Source organism: Hypanus sabinus, chromosome 8 (assembly GCF_030144855.1).
Source record: "Hypanus sabinus isolate sHypSab1 chromosome 8, sHypSab1.hap1, whole genome shotgun sequence".
In the NCBI taxonomy this organism is placed as follows: domain Eukaryota; kingdom Metazoa; phylum Chordata; class Chondrichthyes; order Myliobatiformes; family Dasyatidae; genus Hypanus; species Hypanus sabinus.
The window spans coordinates 109448500-109472597 of NC_082713.1; the positions used below are offsets into that span (position 1 = coordinate 109448500).

General features: G+C 43.8%; 1 protein-coding gene across 3 annotated transcripts in view; it reads right to left on the reverse strand.

Annotated features, from left to right (window-relative positions):
* The window catches only part of syt1a (synaptotagmin Ia), a 750347-nt gene that overhangs the window by 193237 nt on the left and 533012 nt on the right, over window positions 1-24098 (reverse strand). The gene's annotated exons all lie outside the window — the stretch shown is intronic.

The following is a 24098-nucleotide window of genomic DNA, read 5'->3' on the forward strand; positions in this document are numbered from 1 at the left end:
CCTGATAAAGTACCTCGGTCTGAGTGTGTGAGTGTAGACCTAATAAAGAACCTCTGTGTGAGTGTGTGAGTGTAGACCTAATAAAGTACCTCGGTCTGAGTGTGTGAGTGTAGATCTAATAAAGTACCTCGGTATGAGTGTGTGAGTGTAGATCTAATAAAGTACCTCAGTCTGAGTGTGTGAGTGTGGACCTGATAAAGTACCTCGGTCTGAGTTTGTGAGTGTAGATCTAATAATGTACCTCAGTCTGAGTGTGTGAGTGTAGATCTAATAAAGTACCTCGGTCTGAGTGTGTGAGTGTGGACCTGATAAAGTACCTCGGTCTGAGTGTGTGAGTGTAGATCTAATAAAGTACCTCGGTCTGAGTGTGTGAGTGTAGACCTAATAAAGTACCTCGGTCTGAGTGTGTGTGTGTAGATCTAATAAAGTACCTCGGACTGAGTGTGTGAGAGTAGATCTAATAAAGTACCTCGGTCTGAGTGTGTGAGTGTAGATCTAATAAAGTACCTCGGTCTGAGTGTGTGAGAGTAGATCTAATAAAGTACCTTGGACTGAGTGTGTGAGTGTAGATCTAATAAAGTACCTCAGTCTGAGTGTGTGAGTGTTGACCTGATAAAGTACCTCGGTCTGAGTGTGTGAGTGTAGATCTGATAAAGTACCTCGGTCTGAGTGTGTGAGTCTAGATCTAATAAAGTACCTCGGTCTGAGTGTGTGAGTGTGGACCTGATAAAGTACCTCGGTCTGAGTGTGTGAGTGTAGACCTAATAAAGTACCTCGGTCTGAGTGTGTGAGTGTAGATCTGATAAAGTACCTCGGTCTGAGTGTGTGAGTGTAGATCTAATAAAGAACCTCGGTCTGAGTGTGGAGGGGTAAACCTAATAAAGTACCTCGGTCTGAGTGTGTGAGTGTAGATCTAATAAAGTACCTCGGTCTGAGTGTGTGTGTGTAGATCTGATAAAGTACCTCGGAATGAGTGTGTGAGAGTAGATCTAATAAAGTACCTCGGTCTGAGTGTGTGAGTGTAGACCTAATAAAGTACCTCGGTCTGAGTGTGTGAGTGTAGATCTAATAAAGTACCTCGGTCTGAGTGTGTGAGTGTAGATCTAATAAAGTACCTCGGTCTGAGTGTGTGAGTGTAGACCTAATAAAGTACCTCGGTCTGAGTGTGTGAGTGTAGATCTAATAAAGTACCTCGGTCTGAGTGTGTGAGTGTAGATCTAATAAAGTACCTCGGTCTGAGTGTGTGAGTGTAGATCTAATAAAGTACCTCAGTCTGAGTGTGTGAGTGTTGACCTGATAAAGTACCTCGGTCTGAGTGTGTGAGTGTAGATCTGATAAAGTACCTCGGTCTGAGTGTGTGAGTGTAGATCTAATAAAGTACCTCGGTCTGAGTGTGTGAGTGTGGACCTGATAAAGTACCTCGGTCTGAGTGTGTGAGTGTAGACCTAATAAAGTACCTCGGTCTGAGTGTGTGAGTGTAGATCTGATAAAGTACCTCGGTCTGAGTGTGTGAGTGTAGATCTAATAAAGAACCTCGGTCTGAGTGTGGAGGGGTAAACCTAATAAAGTACCTCGGTCTGAGTGTGTGAGTGTAGATCTAATAAAGTACCTCGGTCTGAGTGTGTGTGTGTAGATCTGATAAAGTACCTCGGAATGAGTGTGTGAGAGTAGATCTAATAAAGTACCTCGGTCTGAGTGTGTGAGTGTAGACCTAATAAAGTACCTCGGTCTGGGTGTGTGAGTGTAGATCTAATAAAGTACCTCGGTCTGAGTGTGTGTGTGTAGATCTAATAAAGTACCTCGGTCTGAGTGTGTGAGTGTAGACCTAATAAAGTACCTCGGTCTGAGTGTGTGAGTGTAGATCTAATAAAGTACCTCTGTGTGAGTGTGTGAGTGTAGACCTAATAAAGTACCTCGGTCTGAGTGTGTGAGTGTGGACCTGATAAAGTACCTCGGTCTGAGTGTGTGAGTGTAGACCTAATAAAGAACCTCTGTGTGAGTGTGTGAGTGTAGACCTAATAAAGTACCTCGGTCTGAGTGTGTGAGTGTAGATCTAATAAAGTACCTCGGTATGAGTGTGTGAGTGTAGATCTAATAAAGTACCTCAGTCTGAGTGTGTGAGTGTGGACCTGATAAAGTACCTCGGTCTGAGTTTGTGAGTGTAGATCTAATAATGTACCTCAGTCTGAGTGTGTGAGTGTAGATCTAATAAAGTACCTCGGTCTGAGTGTGTGAGTGTGGACCTGATAAAGTACCTCGGTCTGAGTGTGTGAGTGTAGATCTAATAAAGTACCTCGGTCTGAGTGTGTGTGTGTAGACCTAATAAAGTACCTCGGTCTGAGTGTGTGAGTGTAGATCTAATAAAGTACCTCGGTCTGAGTGTGTGAGTGTAGATCTGATAAAGTACCTCACTCTGAGTGTGTGAGTGTAGATCTAATAAAGTACCTCGGTCTGAGTGTGTGAGTGTAGACCTAATAAAGTACCTCGGTCTGAGTGTGTGAGTGTAGATCTAATAAAGTACCTCGGTCTGAGTGTGAGAGTGTGGATCTGATAAAGTACCTCTGTCTGAGTGTGTGAGTGTGGACCTGATAAAGTACCTCGGTCTGAGTGTGTGAGTGTAGATCTAACAAAGTACCTCGGACTGAGTGTGTGAGTGTAGATCTAATAAAGTACCTCGGTCTGAGTGTGTGAGTGTAGATCTAATAAAGTACCTCGGTCTGAGTGTGTGAGTGTGGACCTGATAAAGTACCTCGGTCTGAGTGTGTGAGTGTAGATCTAATAAAGTACCTCGGTCTGAGTGTGTGAGTGTTGACCTGATAAAGTACCTCGGTCTGCGTGTGTGAGTGTAGACCTAATAAAGTACCTCGGTCTGAGTGTGTGAGTGTAGACCTGATAAAGTACCTCGGTCTGAGTGTGTGAGTGTAGATCTAATAAAGTACCTCGGTCTGAGTGTGTGAGTGTGGACCTGATAAAGTACCTCGGTCTGAGTGTGTGAGTGTAGATCTAATAAAGTACCTCGGTCTGAGTGTGTGAGTGTAGACCTCATAAAGTACCTCAGTCTGAGTGTGTGAGTGTAGATCTGATAAAGTACCTCAGTCTGAGTGTGTGAGTGTAGATCTAATAAAGTACCTCGGTCTGAGTGTGTGAGTGTAGATCTGATAAAGTACCTCGGTCTGAGTGTGTGAGTGTAAATCTAATAAAGAACCTCGGTCTGAGTGTGGAGGGGTAAACCTAATAAAGTACCTCGGTCTGAGTGTGTGAGTGTAGATCTAATAAAGTACCTCGGTCTGAGTGTGTGTGTGTAGATCTGATAAAGTACCTCGGAATGAGTGTGTGAGAGTAGATCTAATAAAGTACCTCGGTCTGAGTGTGTGAGTGTAGACCTAATAAAGTACCTCGGTCTGAGTGTGTGAGTGTAGATCTAATAAAGTACCTCGGTCTGAGTGTGTGAGTGTAGACCTAATAAAGTACCTCGGTCTGAGTGTGTGAGTGTAGATCTAATAAAGTACCTCGGTCTGAGTGTGTGAGTGTAGATCTAATAAAGTACCTCGGTCTGAGTGTGTGAGTGTAGATCTAATAAAGTACCTCGGTCTGAGTGTGTGAGTGTAGATCTGATAAAGTACCTCGGTCTGAGTGTGTGAGTGTAGATCTAATAAAGTACCTCGGTCTGAGTGTGTGAGTGTGGACCTGATAAAGTACCTCGGTCTGAGTGTGTGAGTGTAGACCTAATAAAGTACCTCGGTCTGAGTGTGTGAGTGTAGATCTGATAAAGTACCTCGGTCTGAGTGTGTGAGTGTAGATCTAATAAAGTACCTCGGTCTGAGTGTGTGAGTGTAGATCTGATAAAGTACCTCGGTCTGAGTGTGTGAGTGTAGATCTAATAAAGTACCTCGGTCTGAGTGTGTGAGTGTAGATCTAATAAAGTACCTCGGTCTGAGTGTGTGTGTGTAGATCTGATAAAGTACCTCGGAATGAGTGTGTGAGAGTAGATCTAATAAAGTACCTCGGTCTGAGTGTGTGAGTGTAGACCTAATAAAGTACCTCGGTCTGAGTGTGTGAGTGTAGATCTAATAAAGTACCTCGGTCTGAGTGTGTGTGTGTAGATCTAATAAAGTACCTCGGTCTGAGTGTGTGAGTGTAGACCTAATAAAGTACCTCGGTCTGAGTGTGTGAGTGTAGATCTAATAAAGTACCTCTGTGTGAGTGTGTGAGTGTAGACCTAATAAAGTACCTCGGTCTGAGTGTGTGAGTGTGGACCTGATAAAGTACCTCGGTCTGAGTGTGTGAGTGTAGACCTAATAAAGAACCTCTGTGTGAGTGTGTGAGTGTAGACCTAATAAAGTACCTCGGTCTGAGTGTGTGAGTGTAGATCTAATAAAGTACCTCGGTATGAGTGTGTGAGTGTAGATCTAATAAAGTACCTCAGTCTGAGTGTGTGAGTGTGGACCTGATAAAGTACCTCGGTCTGAGTTTGTGAGTGTAGATCTAATAATGTACCTCAGTCTGAGTGTGTGAGTGTAGATCTAATAAAGTACCTCGGTCTGAGTGTGTGAGTGTGGACCTGATAAAGTACCTCGGTCTGAGTGTGTGAGTGTAGATCTAATAAAGTACCTCGGTCTGAGTGTGTGTGTGTAGACCTAATAAAGTACCTCGGTCTGAGTGTGTGAGTGTAGATCTAATAAAGTACCTCGGTCTGAGTGTGTGAGTGTAGATCTGATAAAGTACCTCTCTCTGAGTGTGTGAGTGTAGATCTAATAAAGTACCTCGGTCTGAGTGTGTGAGTGTAGACCTAATAAAGTACCTCGGTCTGAGTGTGTGAGTGTAGATCTAATAAAGTACCTCGGTCTGAGTGTGAGAGTGTGGATCTGATAAAGTACCTCTGTCTGAGTGTGTGAGTGTGGACCTGATAAAGTACCTCGGTCTGAGTGTGTGAGTGTAGATCTAACAAAGTACCTCGGACTGAGTGTGTGAGTGTAGATCTAATAAAGTACCTCGGTCTGAGTGTGTGAGTGTAGATCTAATAAAGTACCTCGGTCTGAGTGTGTGAGTGTGGACCTGATAAAGTACCTCGGTCTGAGTGTGTGAGTGTAGATCTAATAAAGTACCTCGGTCTGAGTGTGTGAGTGTTGACCTGATAAAGTACCTCGGTCTGCGTGTGTGAGTGTAGACCTAATAAAGTACCTCGGTCTGAGTGTGTGAGTGTAGACCTGATAAAGTACCTCGGTCTGAGTGTGTGAGTGTAGATCTAATAAAGTACCTCGGTCTGAGTGTGTGAGTGTGGACCTGATAAAGTACCTCGGTCTGAGTGTGTGAGTGTAGATCTAATAAAGTACCTCGGTCTGAGTGTGTGAGTGTAGACCTCATAAAGTACCTCAGTCTGAGTGTGTGAGTGTAGATCTGATAAAGTACCTCAGTCTGAGTGTGTGAGTGTAGATCTAATAAAGTACCTCGGTCTGAGTGTGTGAGTGTAGATCTAATAAAGTACCTCGTTCTCAGTGTGTGAGTGTAGACCTAATAAAGTACCTCGGTCTGAGTGTGTGAGTGTAGATCTAATAAAGTACCTCGGCCTGAGTGTGTGAGTGTAGACCTGATAAAGTACCTCTGTGTGAGTGTGTGAGTGTAGACCTAATAAAGTACCTCGGTCTGAGTGTGTGAGTGTAGATCTAATAAAGTACCTCGGTCTGAGTGTGTGAGTGTAGACCTAATAAAGTACCTCTGTGTGAGTGTGTGAGTGTAGACCTAATAAAGTACCACGGTCTGAGTGTGTGAGTGTAGATCTAATAAAGTACCTCGGTCTGAGTGTGTGAGTGTAGAACTGATAAAGTACCTCGGTCTGAGTGTGTGAGTGTAGACCTAATAAAGTACCTCTGTGTGAGTGTGTGAGTGTAGACCTAATAAAGTACCACGGTCTGAGTGTGTGAGTGTAGATCTGATAAAGTACCTCGGTCTGAGTGTGTGAGTGTAGACCTAATAAAGTACCACGGTCTGAGTGTGTGAGTGTAGATCTAATAAAGTACCTCAGTCTGAGTGTGTGAGTGTAGATCTGAAAAAGTACCTCGGTCTGAGTGTGTGAGTGTAGATCTAATAAAGTACCTCGGTCTGAGTGTGTGTGTGTAGACCTAATAAAGTACCTCGGTCTGAGTGTGTGTGTGTAGATCTAATAAAGTACCTCAGTCTGAGTGTGTGAGTGTAGATCTGATAAAGTACCTCGTTCTCAGTGTGTGAGTGGAGACCTAATAAAGTACCTCGGTCTGAGTGTGTGGGTGTAGATCTAATAAAGTACCTCGGTCTGAGTGTGTGTGTGTAGACCTCATAAAGTACCTCGGTCTGAGTGTGTGAGAGTAGAACTGATAAAGTACCTCGGTCTGAGTGTGTGAGTGTAGATCTAATAGAGTACCTCAGTCTGAGTGTGTGAGTGTAGATCTAATAAAGTACCTCGGTCTGAGTGTGTGAGAGTAGACCTAATAAAGTACCTCGGTCTGAGTGTGTGAGTGTAGATCTAATAAAGTACCTCGGTCTGAGTGTGTGAGTGTGGATCTGATAAAGTACCTCTGTCTGAGTGTGTGAGTGTGGACCTGATAAAGTACCTCGGTCTGAGTGTGTGAGTGTAGATCTAATAAAGTACCTCGGTCTGAGTGTGTGAGTGTAGATCTAATAAAGTACCTCGGTCTGAGTGTGTGAGTGTAGATCTAATAAAGTACCTCGGTCTGAGTGTGTGAGTGTGGACCTGATAAAGTACCTCGGTCTGAGTGTGTGAGTGTAGATCTAATAAAGTACCTCGGTCTGAGTGTGTGAGTGTTGACCTGATAAAGTACCTCGGTCTGCGTGTGTGAGTGTAGACCTAATAAAGTACCTCGGTCTGAGTGTGTGAGTGTAGACCTGATAAAGTACCTCGGTCTGAGTGTGTGAGAGTAGATCTAATAAAGTACCTCGGTCTGAGTGTGTGAGTGTGGTCCTGATAAAGTACCTCGGTCTGAGTGTGTGAGTGTAGATCTAATAAAGTACCTCGGTCTGAGTGTGTGAGTGTAGACCTCATAAAGTACCTCAGTCTGAGTGTGTGAGTGTAGATCTGATAAAGTACCTCAGTCTGAGTGTGTGAGTGTAGATCTAGTAAAGTACCTCGGTCTGAGTGTGTGAGTGTGGACCTGATAAAGTACCTCGGTCTGAGTGTGTGAGTGTAGATCTGATAAAGTACCTCGGTCTGAGTGTGTGAGTGTAGATCTAATAAAGTACCTCGTTCTCAGTGTGTGAGTGTAGACCTAATGAAGTACCTCGGTCTGAGTGTGTGAGTGTAGATCTAATAAAGTACCTCAGTCTGAGTGTGTGAGTGTGGACCTGATAAAGTACCTCGGTCTGAGTGTGTGAGTGTAGATCTAATAAAGTACCTCGGTCTGAGTGTGTGAGTGTGGATCTGATAAAGTACCTCGGTCTGAGTGTGTGAGTGTAGATCTAATAAAGTACCTCGGTCTGAGTGTGTGAGTGTAGATCTAATAAAGTACCTCGGTCTGAGTGTGTGAGTGTAGATCTAATAAAGTACCTCGGTCTGAGTGTGTCAGTGTAGATCTAATAAAGTACCTCGGTCTGAGTGTGTGAGTGTAGATCTAATAAAGTACCGCGGTCTGAGTGTGTGAGTGTAGACCTCATAAAGTACCTCGGTCTGAGTGTGTGAGTGTAGATCTAATAAAGTACCTCGGTCTGAGTGTGTGTGTGTAGATCTAATAAAGTACCTCGGTCTGAGTGTGTGAGTGTAGATCTGATAAAGTACCTCGGTCTGAGTGTGTGAGTGTAGATCTAATAAAGTACCTCGTTCTCAGTGTGTGAGTGTAGACCTAATAAAGTACCTCGGTCTGAGTGTGTGAGTGTAGATCTAATAAAGTACCTCGGCCTGAGTGTGTGAGTGTAGACCTGATAAAGTACCTCTGTGTGAGTGTGTGAGTGTAGACCTAATAAAGTACCTCGGTCTGAGTGTGTGAGAGTGGACCTGATAAAGTACCTCGGTCTGAGTGTGTGAGTGTAGACCTAATAAAGTACCTCTGTGTGAGTGTGTGAGTGTAGACCTAATAAAGTACCACGGTCTGAGTGTGTGAGTGTAGATCTAATAAAGTACCTCGGTCTGAGTGTGTGAGTGTAGAACTGATAAAGTAGCTCGGTCTGAGTGTGTGAGTGTAGATCTAATAATGTACCTCAGTCTGAGTGTGTGAGTGTGGACCTGATAAAGTACCTCGGTCTGAGTGTGTGAGTGTAGATTTATTAAAGTACCTCGGTCTGAGTGTGTGTGTGTAGACCTAATAAAGTACCTCGGTCTGAGTGTGTGTGTGTAGATCTAATAAAGTACCTCAGTCTGAGTGTGTGAGTGTAGATCTGATAAAGTACCTCGTTCTCAGTGTGTGAGTGGAGACCTAATAAAGTACCTCGGTCTGAGTGTGTGAGTGTAGATCTAATAAAGTACCTCGGTCTGAGTGTGTGTGTGTAGACCTCATAAAGTACCTCGGTCTGAGTGTGTGAGAGTAGATCTGATAAACTACCTCGGTCTGAGTGTGTGAGTGTAGATCTAATAGAGTACCTCAGTCTGAGTGTGTGAGTGTAGATCTAATAAAGTACCTCGGTCTGAGTGTGTGAGTGTAGACCTAATAAAGTACCTCGGTCTGAGTGTGTGAGTGTAGATCTAATAAAGTACCTCGGTCTGAGTGTGTGAGTGTGGATCTGATAAAGTACCTCTGTCTGAGTGTGTGAGTGTGGACCTGATAAAGTACCTCGGTCTGAGTGTGTGAGTGTAGATCTAATAAAGTACCTCGGTCTGAGTGTGTGAGTGTAGATCTAATAAAGTACCTCGGTCTGAGTGTGTGAGTGTGGACCTGATAAAATACCTCGGTCTGAGTGTGTGAGTGTTGATCTAATAAAGTACCTCGGTCTGAGTGTGTGAGTGTTGACCTGATAAAGTACCTCGGTCTGCGTGTGTGAGTGTAGACCTAATAAAGTACCTCGGTCTGCGTGTGTGAGTGTAGACCTAATAAAGTACCTCGGTCTGAGTGTGTGAGTGTAGACCTGATAAAGTACCTCGGTCTGAGTGTGTGAGAGTAGATCTAATAAAGTACCTCGGTCTGAGTGTGTGAGTGTGGTCCTGATAAAGTACCTCGGTCTGAGTGTGTGAGTGTAGATCTAATAAAGTACCTCGGTCTGAGTGTGTGAGTGTAGACCTCATAAAGTACCTCAGTCTGAGTGTGTGAGTGTAGATCTGATAAAGTACCTCAGTCTGAGTGTGTGAGTGTAGATCTAGTAAAGTACCTCGGTCTGAGTGTGTGAGTGTGGACCTGATAAAGTACCTCGGTCTGAGTGTGTGAGTGTAGATCTGATAAAGTACCTCGGTCTGAGTGTGTGAGTGTAGATCTAATAAAGTACCTCGTTCTCAGTGTGTGAGTGTAGACCTAATGAAGTACCTCGGTCTGAGTGTGTGAGTGTAGATCTAATAAAGTACCTCAGTCTGAGTGTGTGAGTGTGGACCTGATAAAGTACCTCGGTCTGAGTGTGTGAGTGTAGATCTAATAAAGTACCTCGGTCTGAGTGTGTGAGTGTGGATCTGATAAAGTACCTCGGTCTGAGTGTGTGAGTGTAGATCTAATAAAGTACCTCGGTCTGAGTGTGTGAGTGTAGATCTAATAAAGTACCTCGGTCTGAGTGTGTGAGTGTAGATCTAATAAAGTACCTCGGTCTGAGTGTGTCAGTGTAGATCTAATAAAGTACCTCGGTCTGAGTGTGTGAGTGTAGATCTAATAAAGTACCGCGGTCTGAGTGTGTGAGTGTAGACCTCATAAAGTACCTCGGTCTGAGTGTGTGAGTGTAGATCTAATAAAGTACCTCGGTCTGAGTGTGTGTGTGTAGATCTAATAAAGTACCTCGGTCTGAGTGTGTGAGTGTAGATCTGATAAAGTACCTCGGTCTGAGTGTGTGAGTGTAGATCTAATAAAGTACCTCGTTCTCAGTGTGTGAGTGTAGACCTAATAAAGTACCTCGGTCTGAGTGTGTGAGTGTAGATCTAATAAAGTACCTCGGCCTGAGTGTGTGAGTGTAGACCTGATAAAGTACCTCTGTGTGAGTGTGTGAGTGTAGACCTAATAAAGTACCTCGGTCTGAGTGTGTGAGAGTGGACCTGATAAAGTACCTCGGTCTGAGTGTGTGAGTGTAGACCTAATAAAGTACCTCTGTGTGAGTGTGTGAGTGTAGACCTAATAAAGTACCACGGTCTGAGTGTGTGAGTGTAGATCTAATAAAGTACCTCGGTCTGAGTGTGTGAGTGTAGAACTGATAAAGTAGCTCGGTCTGAGTGTGTGAGTGTAGATCTAATAATGTACCTCAGTCTGAGTGTGTGAGTGTGGACCTGATAAAGTACCTCGGTCTGAGTGTGTGAGTGTAGATTTATTAAAGTACCTCGGTCTGAGTGTGTGTGTGTAGACCTAATAAAGTACCTCGGTCTGAGTGTGTGTGTGTAGATCTAATAAAGTACCTCAGTCTGAGTGTGTGAGTGTAGATCTGATAAAGTACCTCGTTCTCAGTGTGTGAGTGGAGACCTAATAAAGTACCTCGGTCTGAGTGTGTGAGTGTAGATCTAATAAAGTACCTCGGTCTGAGTGTGTGTGTGTAGACCTCATAAAGTACCTCGGTCTGAGTGTGTGAGAGTAGATCTGATAAACTACCTCGGTCTGAGTGTGTGAGTGTAGATCTAATAGAGTACCTCAGTCTGAGTGTGTGAGTGTAGATCTAATAAAGTACCTCGGTCTGAGTGTGTGAGTGTAGACCTAATAAAGTACCTCGGTCTGAGTGTGTGAGTGTAGATCTAATAAAGTACCTCGGTCTGAGTGTGTGAGTGTGGATCTGATAAAGTACCTCTGTCTGAGTGTGTGAGTGTGGACCTGATAAAGTACCTCGGTCTGAGTGTGTGAGTGTAGATCTAATAAAGTACCTCGGTCTGAGTGTGTGAGTGTAGATCTAATAAAGTACCTCGGTCTGAGTGTGTGAGTGTGGACCTGATAAAATACCTCGGTCTGAGTGTGTGAGTGTTGATCTAATAAAGTACCTCGGTCTGAGTGTGTGAGTGTTGACCTGATAAAGTACCTCGGTCTGCGTGTGTGAGTGTAGACCTAATAAAGTACCTCGGTCTGAGTGTGTGAGTGTAGACCTGATAAAGTACCTCGGTCTGAGTGTGTGAGAGTAGATCTAATAAAGTACCTCGGTCTGAGTGTGTGAGTGTGGTCCTGATAAAGTACCTCGGTCTGAGTGTGTGAGTGTAGATCTAATAAAGTACCTCGGTCTGAGTGTGTGAGTGTAGACCTCATAAAGTACCTCAGTCTGAGTGTGTGAGTGTAGATCTGATAAAGTACCTCAGTCTGAGTGTGTGAGTGTAGATCTAGTAAAGTACCTCGGTCTGAGTGTGTGAGTGTGGACCTGATAAAGTACCTCGGTCTGAGTGCGTGAGTGTAGATCTGATAAAGTACCTCGGTCTGAGTGTGTGAGTGTAGATCTAATAAAGTACCTCGTTCTCAGTGTGTGAGTGTGGACCTGATAAAGTACCTCGGTCTGAGTGTGTGAGTGTAGATCTAATAAAGTACCTCGGTCTGAGTGTGTGAGTGTGGATCTGATAAAGTACCTCTGTCTGAGTGTGTGAGTGTGGACCTGATAAAGTACCTCGGTCTGAGTGTGTGAGTGTAGATCTAATAAAGTACCTCGGTCTGAGTGTGTGAGTGTAGATCTAATAAAGTACCTCGGTCTGAGTGTGTGAGTGTCGATCTAATAAAGTACCTCGGTCTGAGTGTGTCAGTGTAGATCTAATAAAGTACCTCGGTCTGAGTGTGTGAGTGTAGATCTAATAAAGTACCTCGGTCTGAGTGTGTGAGTGTAGACCTCATAAAGTACCTCGGTCTGAGTGTGTGAGTGTAGATCTAATAAAGTACATCGGTCTGAGTGTGTGTGTGTAGAGCTAATAAAGTACCTCGGTCTGAGTGTGTGAGTGTAGATCTAATAAAGTACCTCGGTCTGAGTGTGTGAGTGTAGATCTAATAAAGTACCTCGGTCTGAGTGTGTGAGTGTAGATCTAATAAAGTACCTCGGTCTGAGTGTGTGAGTGTAGACCGAATAAAGTACCTCGGTCTGAGTGTGTGAGTGTAGATCTAATAAAGTACCTCGGTCTGAGTGTGTGAGTGTAGATCTGATAAAGTACCTCGGTCTGAGTGTGTGAGTGTAGATCTAATAAAGTACCTCGGTCTGAGTGTGTGAGTGTAGATCTAATAAAGTACCTCGGTCTGAGTGTGTGAGTGTTGACCTAATAAAGTACCTCGGTCTGAGTGTGTGTGTGTAGATCTAATAAAGTACCTCGGTCTGAGTGTGTGAGTGTAGATCTAATAAAGTACCTCGGTCTGAGTGTGTGAGTGTTGACCTAATGAAGTACCTCGGTCTGAGTGTGTGTGTGTAGATCTAATAAAGTACCTCGGTCTGAGTGTGTGAGTGTAGATCTGATAAAGAAACTCGGTCTGAGAGTGTCAGTGTAGATCTGATAAAGTACCTCGGTCTGAGTGTGTGAGCGTAGATCTAATAAAATACCTCGGTCTGAGTGTGTGAGTGTAGATCTAATAAAGTACCTCGGTCTGAGTGTGTGAGTGTGGAACTAATAAAGTACCTCGGTCTGAGTGTGTGAGAGTGGACCTAATAAAGTACCTCGGTCTGAGTGTGTGAGTGTAGACCTAATAAAGTACCTCGGTCTGAGTGTGTGAGTGTGGACCTAATAAAGTACCTCGGTCTGAGTGTGTGAGTGTAGATCTGATAAAGTACCTCGGTCTGAGTGTGTGAATGTAGATCTGATAAAGTACCTCGGTCTGAGTGTGTGAGTGTAGATTGAATAAAGTACCTCGGTCTGAGTGTGTGAGTGTAGATCTAATAAAGTACCTCGGTCTGAGTGTGTGAGTGTAGATCTGATAAAGTACCTCGGCCTGAGTGTGTGAGTGTAGACCTAATAAAGTACCTCGGTCTGAGTGTGTGAGTGTAGATCTAATAAAGTACCTCGGTCTGAGTGTGTGAGTGTAGATCTAATAAAGTACCTCGGTCTGAGTGTGTGAGTTTGGACCTAATAAAGTACCTGGGTCTGAGTGTGTGAGTGTAGACCTAATAAAGTACCTCGGCCTGAGTGTGTGAGTGTAGATCTAATAAAGTACCTCGGCCTGAGTGTGTGAGTGTAGATCTAATAAAGAACCTCGGTCTGAGTGTGTGAGTGTAGATCTAATAAAGAACCTCGGTCTGAGTGTGTGAGTGTAGATCTAATAAAGTACCTCGGTCTGAGTGTGTGAGTGTAGACCTAATAAAGTACCTCGGTCTGAGTGTGTGAGTGTAGATCTCATAAAGAACCTCGGTCTGAGTGTGTGAGTGTAGATCTAATAAAGAACCTCGGTCTGAGTGTGTGAGTGTAGACCCAATAAAGTACCTCGGTCTGAGTGTGTGAGTGTAGATCTAATAAAGTACCTCGGTCTGAGTGTGTGAGTGTAGACCTAATAAAGTACCTCGGTCTGAGTGTGTGAGTGTAGATCTAATAAAGAACCTCGGTCTGAGTGTGTGAGTGTAGATCTGATAAAGAAACTCGGTCTGAGAGTGTCAGTGTAGATCTGATAAAGTACCTCGGTCTGAGTGTGTGAGCGTAGATCTAATAAAATACCTCGGTCTGAGTGTGTGAGTGTAGATCTAATAAAGTACCTCGGTCTGAGTGTGTGAGTGTGGAACTAATAAAGTACCTCGGTCTGAGTGTGTGAGAGTAGATCTAATAAAGTACCTCGGTCTGAGTGTGTGAGTGTGGTCCTGATAAAGTACCTCGGTCTGAGTGTGTGAGTGTAGATCTAATAAAGTACCTCGGTCTGAGTGTGTGAGTGTAGACCTCATAAAGTACCTCAGTCTGAGTGTGTGAGTGTAGATCTGATAAAGTACCTCAGTCTGAGTGTGTGAGTGTAGATCTAGTAAAGTACCTCGGTCTGAGTGTGTGAGTGTAGATCTAATAAAGTACCTCGGTCTGAGTGTGTGAGTGTAGATCTAATAAAGTACCTCGGTCTGAGTGTGTGAGTGTTGACCTAATAAAGTACCTCGGTCTGAGTGTGTGTGTGTAGATCTAATAAAGTACCTCGGTCTGAGTGTGTGAGTGTAGATCTAATAAAGTACCTCGGTCTGAGTGTGTGAGTGTTGACCTAATAAAGTACCTCGGTCTGAGTGTGTGTGTGTAGATCTAATAAAGTACCTCGGTCTGAGTGTGTGAGTGTAGATCTGATAAAGAAACTCGGTCTGAGAGTGTCAGTGTAGATCTGATAAAGTACCTCGGTCTGAGTGTGTGAGCGTAGATCTAATAAAATACCTCGGTCTGAGTGTGTGAGTGTAGATCTAATAAAGTACCTCGGTGTGAGTGTGTGAGTGTGGAACTAATAAAGTACCTCGGTCTGAGTGTGTGAGAGTGGACCTAATAAAGTACCTCGGTCTGAGTGTGTGAGTGTAGACCTAATAAAGTACCTCGGTCTGAGTGTGTGAGTGTGGACCTAATAAAGTACCTCGGTCTGAGTGTGTGAGTGTAGATCTGATAAAGTACCTCGGTCTGAGTGTGTGAATGTAGATCTGATAAAGTACCTCGGTCTGAGTGTGTGAGTGTAGATTGAATAAAGTACCTCGGTCTGAGTGTGTGAGTGTAGATCTAATAAAGTACCTCGGTCTGAGTGTGTGAGTGTAGATCTGATAAAGTACCTCGGCCTGAGTGTGTGAGTGTAGACCTAATAAAGTACCTCGGTCTGAGTGTGTGAGTGTAGATCTAATAAAGTACCTCGGTCTGAGTGTGTGAGTGTAGATCTAATAAAGTACCTCGGTCTGAGTGTGTGAGTTTGGACCTAATAAAGTACCTGGGTCTGAGTGTGTGAGTGTGGTCCTGATAAAGTACCTCGGTCTGAGTGTGTGAGTGTAGATCTAATAAAGTACCTCGGTCTGAGTGTGTGAGTGTAGACCTCATAAAGTACCTCAGTCTGAGTGTGTGAGTGTAGATCTGATAAAGTACCTCAGTCTGAGTGTGTGAGTGTAGATCTAGTAAAGTACCTCGGTCTGAGTGTGTGAGTGTGGACCTGATAAAGTACCTCGGTCTGAGTGTGTGAGTGTAGATTTGATAAAGTACCTCGGTCTGAGTGTGTGAGTGTAGATCTAATAAAGTACCTCGTTCTCAGTGTGTGAGTGTGGACCTGATAAAGTACCTCGGTCTGAGTGTGTGAGTGTAGATCTAATAAAGTACCTCGGTCTGAGTGTGTGAGTGTGGATCTGATAAAGTACCTCTGTCTGAGTGTGTGAGTGTGGACCTGATAAAGTACCTCGGTCTGAGTGTGTGAGTGTAGATCTAATAAAGTACCTCGGTCTGAGTGTGTGAGTGTAGATCTAATAAAGTACCTCGGTCTGAGTGTGTGAGTGTCGATCTAATAAAGTACCTCGGTCTGAGTGTGTCAGTGTAGATCTAATAAAGTACCTCGGTCTGAGTGTGTGAGTGTAGATCTAATAAAGTACCTCGGTCTGAGTGTGTGAGTGTAGACCTCATAAAGTACCTCGGTCTGAGTGTGTGAGTGTAGATCTAATAAAGTACATCGGTCTGAGTGTGTGTGTGTAGAGCTAATAAAGTACCTCGGTCTGAGTGTGTGAGTGTAGATCTAATAAAGTACCTCGGTCTGAGTGTGTGAGTGTAGATCTAATAAAGTACCTCGGTCTGAGTGTGTGAGTGTAGATCTAATAAAGTACCTCGGTCTGAGTGTGTGAGTGTAGACCGAATAAAGTACCTCGGTCTGAGTGTGTGAGTGTAGATCTAATAAAGTACCTCGGTCTGAGTGTGTGAGTGTAGATCTGATAAAGTACCTCGGTCTGAGTGTGTGAGTGTAGATCTAATAAAGTACCTCGGTCTGAGTGTGTGAGTGTAGATCTAATAAAGTACCTCGGTCTGAGTGTGTGAGTGTTGACCTAATAAAGTACCTCGGTCTGAGTGTGTGTGTGTAGATCTAATAAAGTACCTCGGTCTGAGTGTGTGAGTGTAGATCTAATAAAGTACCTCGGTCTGAGTGTGTGAGTGTTGACCTAATGAAGTACCTCGGTCTGAGTGTGTGTGTGTAGATCTAATAAAGTACCTCGGTCTGAGTGTGTGAGTGTAGATCTGATAAAGAAACTCGGTCTGAGAGTGTCAGTGTAGATCTGATAAAGTACCTCGGTCTGAGTGTGTGAGCGTAGATCTAATAAAATACCTCGGTCTGAGTGTGTGAGTGTAGATCTAATAAAGTACCTCGGTCTGAGTGTGTGAGTGTGGAACTAATAAAGTACCTCGGTCTGAGTGTGTGAGAGTGGACCTAATAAAGTACCTCGGTCTGAGTGTGTGAGTGTAGACCTAATAAAGTACCTCGGTCTGAGTGTGTGAGTGTGGACCTAATAAAGTACCTCGGTCTGAGTGTGTGAGTGTAGATCTGATAAAGTACCTCGGTCTGAGTGTGTGAATGTAGATCTGATAAAGTACCTCGGTCTGAGTGTGTGAGTGTAGATTGAATAAAGTACCTCGGTCTGAGTGTGTGAGTGTAGATCTAATAAAGTACCTCGGTCTGAGTGTGTGAGTGTAGATCTGATAAAGTACCTCGGCCTGAGTGTGTGAGTGTAGACCTAATAAAGTACCTCGGTCTGAGTGTGTGAGTGTAGATCTAATAAAGTACCTCGGTCTGAGTGTGTGAGTGTAGATCTAATAAAGTACCTCGGTCTGAGTGTGTGAGTTTGGACCTAATAAAGTACCTGGGTCTGAGTGTGTGAGTGTAGACCTAATAAAGTACCTCGGCCTGAGTGTGTGAGTGTAGATCTAATAAAGTACCTCGGCCTGAGTGTGTGAGTGTAGATCTAATAAAGAACCTCGGTCTGAGTGTGTGAGTGTAGATCTAATAAAGAACCTCGGTCTGAGTGTGTGAGTGTAGATCTAATAAAGTACCTCGGTCTGAGTGTGTGAGTGTAGACCTAATAAAGTACCTCGGTCTGAGTGTGTGAGTGTAGATCTCATAAAGAACCTCGGTCTGAGTGTGTGAGTGTAGATCTAATAAAGAACCTCGGTCTGAGTGTGTGAGTGTAGACCCAATAAAGTACCTCGGTCTGAGTGTGTGAGTGTAGATCTAATAAAGTACCTCGGTCTGAGTGTGTGAGTGTAGACCTAATAAAGTACCTCGGTCTGAGTGTGTGAGTGTAGATCTAATAAAGAACCTCGGTCTGAGTGTGTGAGTGTAGATCTGATAAAGAAACTCGGTCTGAGAGTGTCAGTGTAGATCTGATAAAGTACCTCGGTCTGAGTGTGTGAGCGTAGATCTAATAAAATACCTCGGTCTGAGTGTGTGAGTGTAGATCTAATAAAGTACCTCGGTCTAAGTGTGTGAGTGTGGAACTAATAAAGTACCTCGGTCTGAGTGTGTGAGAGTAGATCTAATAAAGTACCTCGGTCTGAGTGTGTGAGTGTGGTCCTGATAAAGTACCTCGGTCTGAGTGTGTGAGTGTAGATCTAATAAAGTACCTCGGTCTGAGTGTGTGAGTGTAGACCTCATAAAGTACCTCAGTCTGAGTGTGTGAGTGTAGATCTGATAAAGTACCTCAGTCTGAGTGTGTGAGTGTAGATCTAGTAAAGTACCTCGGTCTGAGTGTGTGAGTGTAGATCTAATAAAGTACCTCGGTCTGAGTGTGTGAGTGTAGATCTAATAAAGTACCTCGGTCTGAGTGTGTGAGTGTTGACCTAATAAAGTACCTCGGTCTGAGTGTGTGTGTGTAGATCTAATAAAGTACCTCGGTCTGAGTGTGTGAGTGTAGATCTAATAAAGTACCTCGGTCTGAGTGTGTGAGTGTTGACCTAATAAAGTACCTCGGTCTGAGTGTGTGTGTGTAGATCTAATAAAGTACCTCGGTCTGAGTGTGTGAGTGTAGATCTGATAAAGAAACTCGGTCTGAGAGTGTCAGTGTAGATCTGATAAAGTACCTCGGTCTGAGTGTGTGAGCGTAGATCTAATAAAATACCTCGGTCTGAGTGTGTGAGTGTAGATCTAATAAAGTACCTCGGTGTGAGTGTGTGAGTGTGGAACTAATAAAGTACCTCGGTCTGAGTGTGTGAGAGTGGACCTAATAAAGTACCTCGGTCTGAGTGTGTGAGTGTAGACCTAATAAAGTACCTCGGTCTGAGTGTGTGAGTGTGGACCTAATAAAGTACCTCGGTCTGAGTGTGTGAGTGTAGATCTGATAAAGTACCTCGGTCTGAGTGTGTGAATGTAGATCTGATAAAGTACCTCGGTCTGAGTGTGTGAGTGTAGATTGAATAAAGTACCTCGGTCTGAGTGTGTGAGTGTAGATCTAATAAAGTACCTCGGTCTGAGTGTGTGAGTGTAGATCTGATAAAGTACCTCGGCCTGAGTGTGTGAGTGTAGACCTAATAAAGTACCTCGGTCTGAGTGTGTGAGTGTAGATCTAATAAAGTACCTCGGTCTGAGTGTGTGAGTGTAGATCTAATAAAGTACCTCGGTCTGAGTGTGTGAGTTTGGACCTAATAAAGTACCTGGGTCTGAGTGTGTGAGTGTAGACCTAATAAAGTACCTCGGCCTGAGTGTGTGAGTGTAGATCTAATAAAGTACCTCGGCCTGAGTGTGTGAGTGTAGATCTAATAAAGAACCTCGGTCTGAGTGTGTGAGTGTAGATCTAATAAAGAACCTCGGTCTGAGTGTGTGAGTGTAGATCTAATAAAGTACCTCGGTCTGAGTGTGTGAGTGTAGACCTAATAAAGTACCTCGGTCTGAGTGTGTGAGTGTAGATCTCATAAAGAACCTCGGTCTGAGTGTGTGAGTGTAGATCTAATAAAGAACCTCGGTCTGCGTGTGTGAGTGTAGACCCAATAAAGTACCTCGGTCTGAGTGTGTGAGTGTAGATCTAATAAAGTACCTCGGTCTGAGTGTGTGAGTGTAGACCTAATAAAGTACCTCGGTCTGAGTGTGTGAGTGTAGATCTAATAAAGAACCTCGGTCTGAGTGTGTGAGTGTAGATCTAATAAAGTACCTCGGTCTGAGTGTGTGAGTGTAGGCCTAATAAAGTACCTCGGTCTGAGTGTGTGAGTGTAGATCTGATAAAGTACCTCGGTGTGAGTGTGTGAGTGTAGACCTAATAAAGTACCTCGGTCTGAGTGTGTGAGTGTAGACCTAATAAAGTACCTCGGTCTGAGTGTGTGAGTGTAGATCTAATAAAGTACCTCGGTCTGAGTGTGTGAGTGTAGATCTAATAAAGAACCTCGGTCTGAGTGTGTGAGTGTAGATCTAATAAAGTACCTCGGTCTGAGTGTGTGAGTGTGGACCTAATAAAGTACCTCGGTCTGAGTGTGTGAGTGTAGATCTAATAAAGTACCTCGGCCTGAGTGTGTGAGTGTAGATCTAATAAAGAACCTCGGTCTGAGTGTGTGAGTGTAGATCTAATAAAGAACCTCGGTCTGAGTGTGTGAGTGTAGATCTAATAAAGTACCTCGGTCTGAGTGTGTGAGTGTAGACCTAATAAAGTACCTCGGTCTGAGTGTGTGAGTGTAGATCTAATAAAGAACCTCGGTCTGAGTGTGTGAGTGTAGATCTAATAAAGAACCTCGGTCTGAGTGTGTGAGTGTAGACCTAATAAAGTACCTCGGTCTGAGTGTGTGAGTGTAGATCTAATAAAGTACCTCGGTCTGAGTGTGTGTGTGTAGATCTAATAAAGAACCTCGGTCTGAGTGTGTGAGTGTAGATCTAATAAACTACCTCGGTCTGAGTGTGTGAGTGTAGACCTAATAAAGTACCTCGGTCTGAGTGTGTGAGTGTAGATCTAATAAAGTACCTCGGCCTGAGTGTGTGAGTGTAGATCTAATAAAGAACCTCGGTCTGAGTGTGTGAGTGTAGACCTAATAAAGTACCTCGGTCTGAGTGTGTGAGTGTGGACCTAATAAAGTACCTCGGTCTGAGTGTGTGAGTGTAGACCTAATAAAGTACCTCGGCCTGAGTGTGTGAGTGTAGATCTAATAAAGTATCTCGGTGTGAGTGTGTGAGTGTAGACCTAATAAAGTACCTCGGTCTGAGTGTGTGAGTGTAGATCTAATAAAGTACCTCAGTCTGAGTGTGTGAGTGTAGACCTAATAAAGTACCTCGGAATGAGTGTGTGAGAGTAGATCTAATAAAGTACCTCGGTCTGAGTGTGTGAGAGCAGATCTAATAAAGTACCTCGGTCTGAGTGTGTGAGAGCAGATCTAATAAAGTACCTCGGTCTGAGTGTGTGTGTGTAGACCTGATAAAGTACCTCGGAATGAGTGTGTGAGAGTAGATCTAATAAAGTACCTCGGTCTGAGTGTGTGAGTGTAGATCTAATAAAGTACCTCGGTCTGAGTGTGTGAGTGTAGATCTAATAAAGTACCTCGGTCTGAGTGTGTGAGTGTAGATCTAATAAAGTACCTCGGTCTGAGTGTGTGAGTGTAGACCTAATAAAGTACCTCGGTCTGAGTGTGTGAGTGTAGACCTAATAAAGTACCTCGGTCTGAGTGTGTGGGTGTAGATCTAATAAAGTACCTCAGTCTGAGTGTGTGAGTGTAGACCTAATAAAGTACCTCGGTCTGAGTGTGTGAGTGTAGACCTAATAAAGTACCTCGGTCTGAGTGTGTGAGAGCAGATCTAATAAAGTACCTCGGAATGAGTGTGTGAGTGTAGATCTGATAAAGTACCTCGGAATGAGTGTGTGATTGTAGATCTAATAAAGCACCTCGGACTGATTGTGTGTGTGTAGATCTAATAAAGCACCTCGGTCTGAGTGTGTGTGTGTAGATCTAATAAAGTACCTCGGAATGAGTGTGTGAGTGTAGATCTAATAAAGCACCTCGGTCTGAGTGTGTGTGTGTAGATCTGATAAAGAACCTCGGTCTGAGTGTGTGAGTGTAGACCCAATAAAGTACCTCGGTCTGAGTGTGTGAGTGTAGATCTGATAAAGTACCTCAGTCTGAGTGTGTGAGTGTAGATCTAATAAAGTACCTCGGTCTGAGTGTGTGAGTGTAGACCTAATAAAGTACCTCGGTCTGAGTGTGTGAGTGTAGATCTAATAAAGTACCTCGGCCTGAGTGTGTGAGTGTAGATCTAATAAAGAACCTCGGTCTGAGTGTGTGAGTGTAGACCTAATAAAGTACCTCGGTCTGAGTGTGTGAGTGTAGATCTAATAAAGTACCTCGGTCTGAGTGTGTGAGTGTAGATCTAATAAAGAACCTCGGTCTGAGTGTGTGAGTGTAGATCTAATAAAGTACCTCGGTCTGAGTGTGTGAGTGTTGACCTGATAAAGTACCTCGGTCTGAGTGTGTGAGTGTAGGCCTAATAAAGTACCTCGGTCTGAGTGTGTGAGTGTAGATCTGATAAAGTACCTCGGTGTGAGTGTGTGAGTGTAGACCTAATAAAGTACCTCGGTCTGAGTGTGTGAGTGTAGACCTAATAAAGTACCTCGGTCTGAGTGTGTGAGTGTAGATCTAATAAAGTACCTCGGTCTGAGTGTGTGAGTGTAGATCTAATAAAGAACCTCGGTCTGAGTGTGTGAGTGTAGATCTAATAAAGTACCTCGGTCTGAGTGTGTGAGTGTGGACCTATTAAAGTACCTCGGTCTGAGTGTGTGAGTTTAGACCTAATAAAGTACCTCGGCCTGAGTGTGTGAGTGTAGATCTAATAAAGTACCTCGGCCTGAGTGTGTGAGTGTAGATCTAATAAAGAACCTCGGTCTGAGTGTGTGAGTGTAGATCTAATAAAGAACCTCGGTCTGAGTGTGTGAGTGTAGATCTAATAAAGTACCTCGGTCTGAGTGTGTGAGTGTAGACCTAATAAAGTACCTCGGTCTGAGTGTGTGAGTGTAGATCTAATAAAGAACCTCGGTCTGAGTGTGTGAGTGTAGATCTAATAAAGAACCTCCGTCTGAGTGTGTGAGTGTAGACCTAATAAAGTACCTCGGTCTGAGTGTGTGAGTGTAGATCTAATAAAGTACCTCGGTCTGAGTGTGTGAGTGTAGATCTAATAAAGAACCTCGGTCTGAGTGTGTGAGTGTAGATGTAATAAACTACCTCGGTCTGAGTGTGTGAGTGTAGACCTAATAAAGTACCTCGGTCTGAGTGTGTGAGTGTAGATCTAATAAAGTACCTCGGCCTGAGTGTGTGAGTGTAGATCTAATAAAGAACCTCGGTCTGAGTGTGTGAGTGTAGACCTAATAAAGTACCTCGGTCTGAGTGTGTGAGTGTGGACCTAATAAAGTACCTCGGTCTGAGTGTGTGAGTGTAGACCTAATAAAGTACCTCGGCCTGAGTGTGTGAGTGTAGATCTAATAAAGTACCTCGGTCTGAGTGTGTGAGTGTAGACCTAATAAAGTACCTCGGTCTGAGTGTGTGAGTGCAGATCTAATAAAGTACCTCAGTCTGAGTGTGTGAGTGTAGACCTAATAAAGTACCTCGGAATGAGTGTGTGAGAGTAGATCTAATAAAGTACCTCGGTCTGAGTGTGTGAGAGCAGATCTAATAAAGTACCTCGGTCTGAGTGTGTGTGTGTAGACCTGATAAAGTACCTCGGAATGAGTGTGTGAGAGTAGATCTAATAAAGTACCTCGGTCTGAGTGTGTGAGTGTAGATCTAATAAAGTACCTCGGTCTGAGTGTGTGAGTGTAGATCTAATAAAGTACCTCGGTCTGAGTGTGTGAGTGTAGATCTAATAAAGTACCTCGGTCTGAGTGTGTGAGTGTAGACCTAATAAAGTACCTCGGTCTGAGTGTGTGAGTGTAGACCTAATAAAGTACCTCGGTCTGAGTGTGTGGGTGTAGATCTAATAAAGTACCTCAGTCTGAGTGTGTGAGTGTAGACCTAATAAAGTACCTCGGACTGAGTGTGTGAGTGTAGACCTAATAAAGTACCTCGGTCTGAGTGTGTGAGAGCAGATCTAATAAAGTACCTCGGAATGAGTGTGTGAGTGTAGATCTGATAAAGTACCTCGGAATGAGTGTGCGATTGTAGATCTAATAAAGCACCTCGGACTGATTGTGTGTGTGTAGATCTAATAAAGCACCTCGGTCTGAGTGTGTGTGTGTAGATCTGATAAAGTACCTCGGTCTGAGTGTGTGTGTGTAGATCTAATAAAGTACCTCCGTCTGAGTGTGTGAGTGTAGATCTGATAAAGTACCTCGGTCTGAGTGTGTGTGTGTAGATCAAATAAAGTACCTCGGTCTGAGTGTGTGTGTGTGTGTAGACCTAATAAAGTACCTTGGTCTGAGTGTGTTTGTGTAGACCTGATAAAGTATCTCGGTCTGAGTGTGTGAGTGTAGATCTAATAAAGTACCTCGGAATGAGTGTGTGAGAGTAGATCTAATAAAGTACCTCGGTCTGAGTGTGTGAGTGTAGATCTAATAAAGTACCTCGGTCTGAGTGTGTGAGTGTAGACCTAATAAAGTACCTCGGTCTGAGTGTGTGAGTGTAGACCTAATAAAGTAACTCAGCCTGAGTGTGTGAGTGTAGATCTAATAAAGTACCTCGGTCTGAGTGTGTGAGTGTAGATCTAATAAAGTACCTCGGTCTGAGTGTGTGAGTGTAGAGCTAATAAAGTACCTCGGTCTGAGTGTGTGAGTGTAGACCTAATAAAGTACCTCGGTCTGAGTGTGTGAGTGTAGATCTAATAAAGTACCTCGGTCTGAGTGTGTGAGCGTAGATCTAATAAAGTACCTCGGTCTGAGTGTGTGAGCGTAGACCTAATAAAGTACCTCGGTCTGAGTGTGTGAGTGTAGATCTAATAAAGTACCTCGGTCTGAGTGTGTGAGTGTAGATCTAATAAAGTACCTCGGTCTGAGTGTGTGAGCATAGACCTAATAAAGTACCTCGGTCTGAGTGTGTGAGTGTAGATCTAATAAAGTACCTCGGTCTGAGTGTGTGAGTGTAGATCTAATAAAGTACCTCGGTATGAGTGTGTGAGTGTAGACCTAATAAAGTACCTCGGTCTGAGTGTGTGAGTGTAGATCTAATAAAGTACCTCAGTCTGAGTGTGTGAGTGTAGACC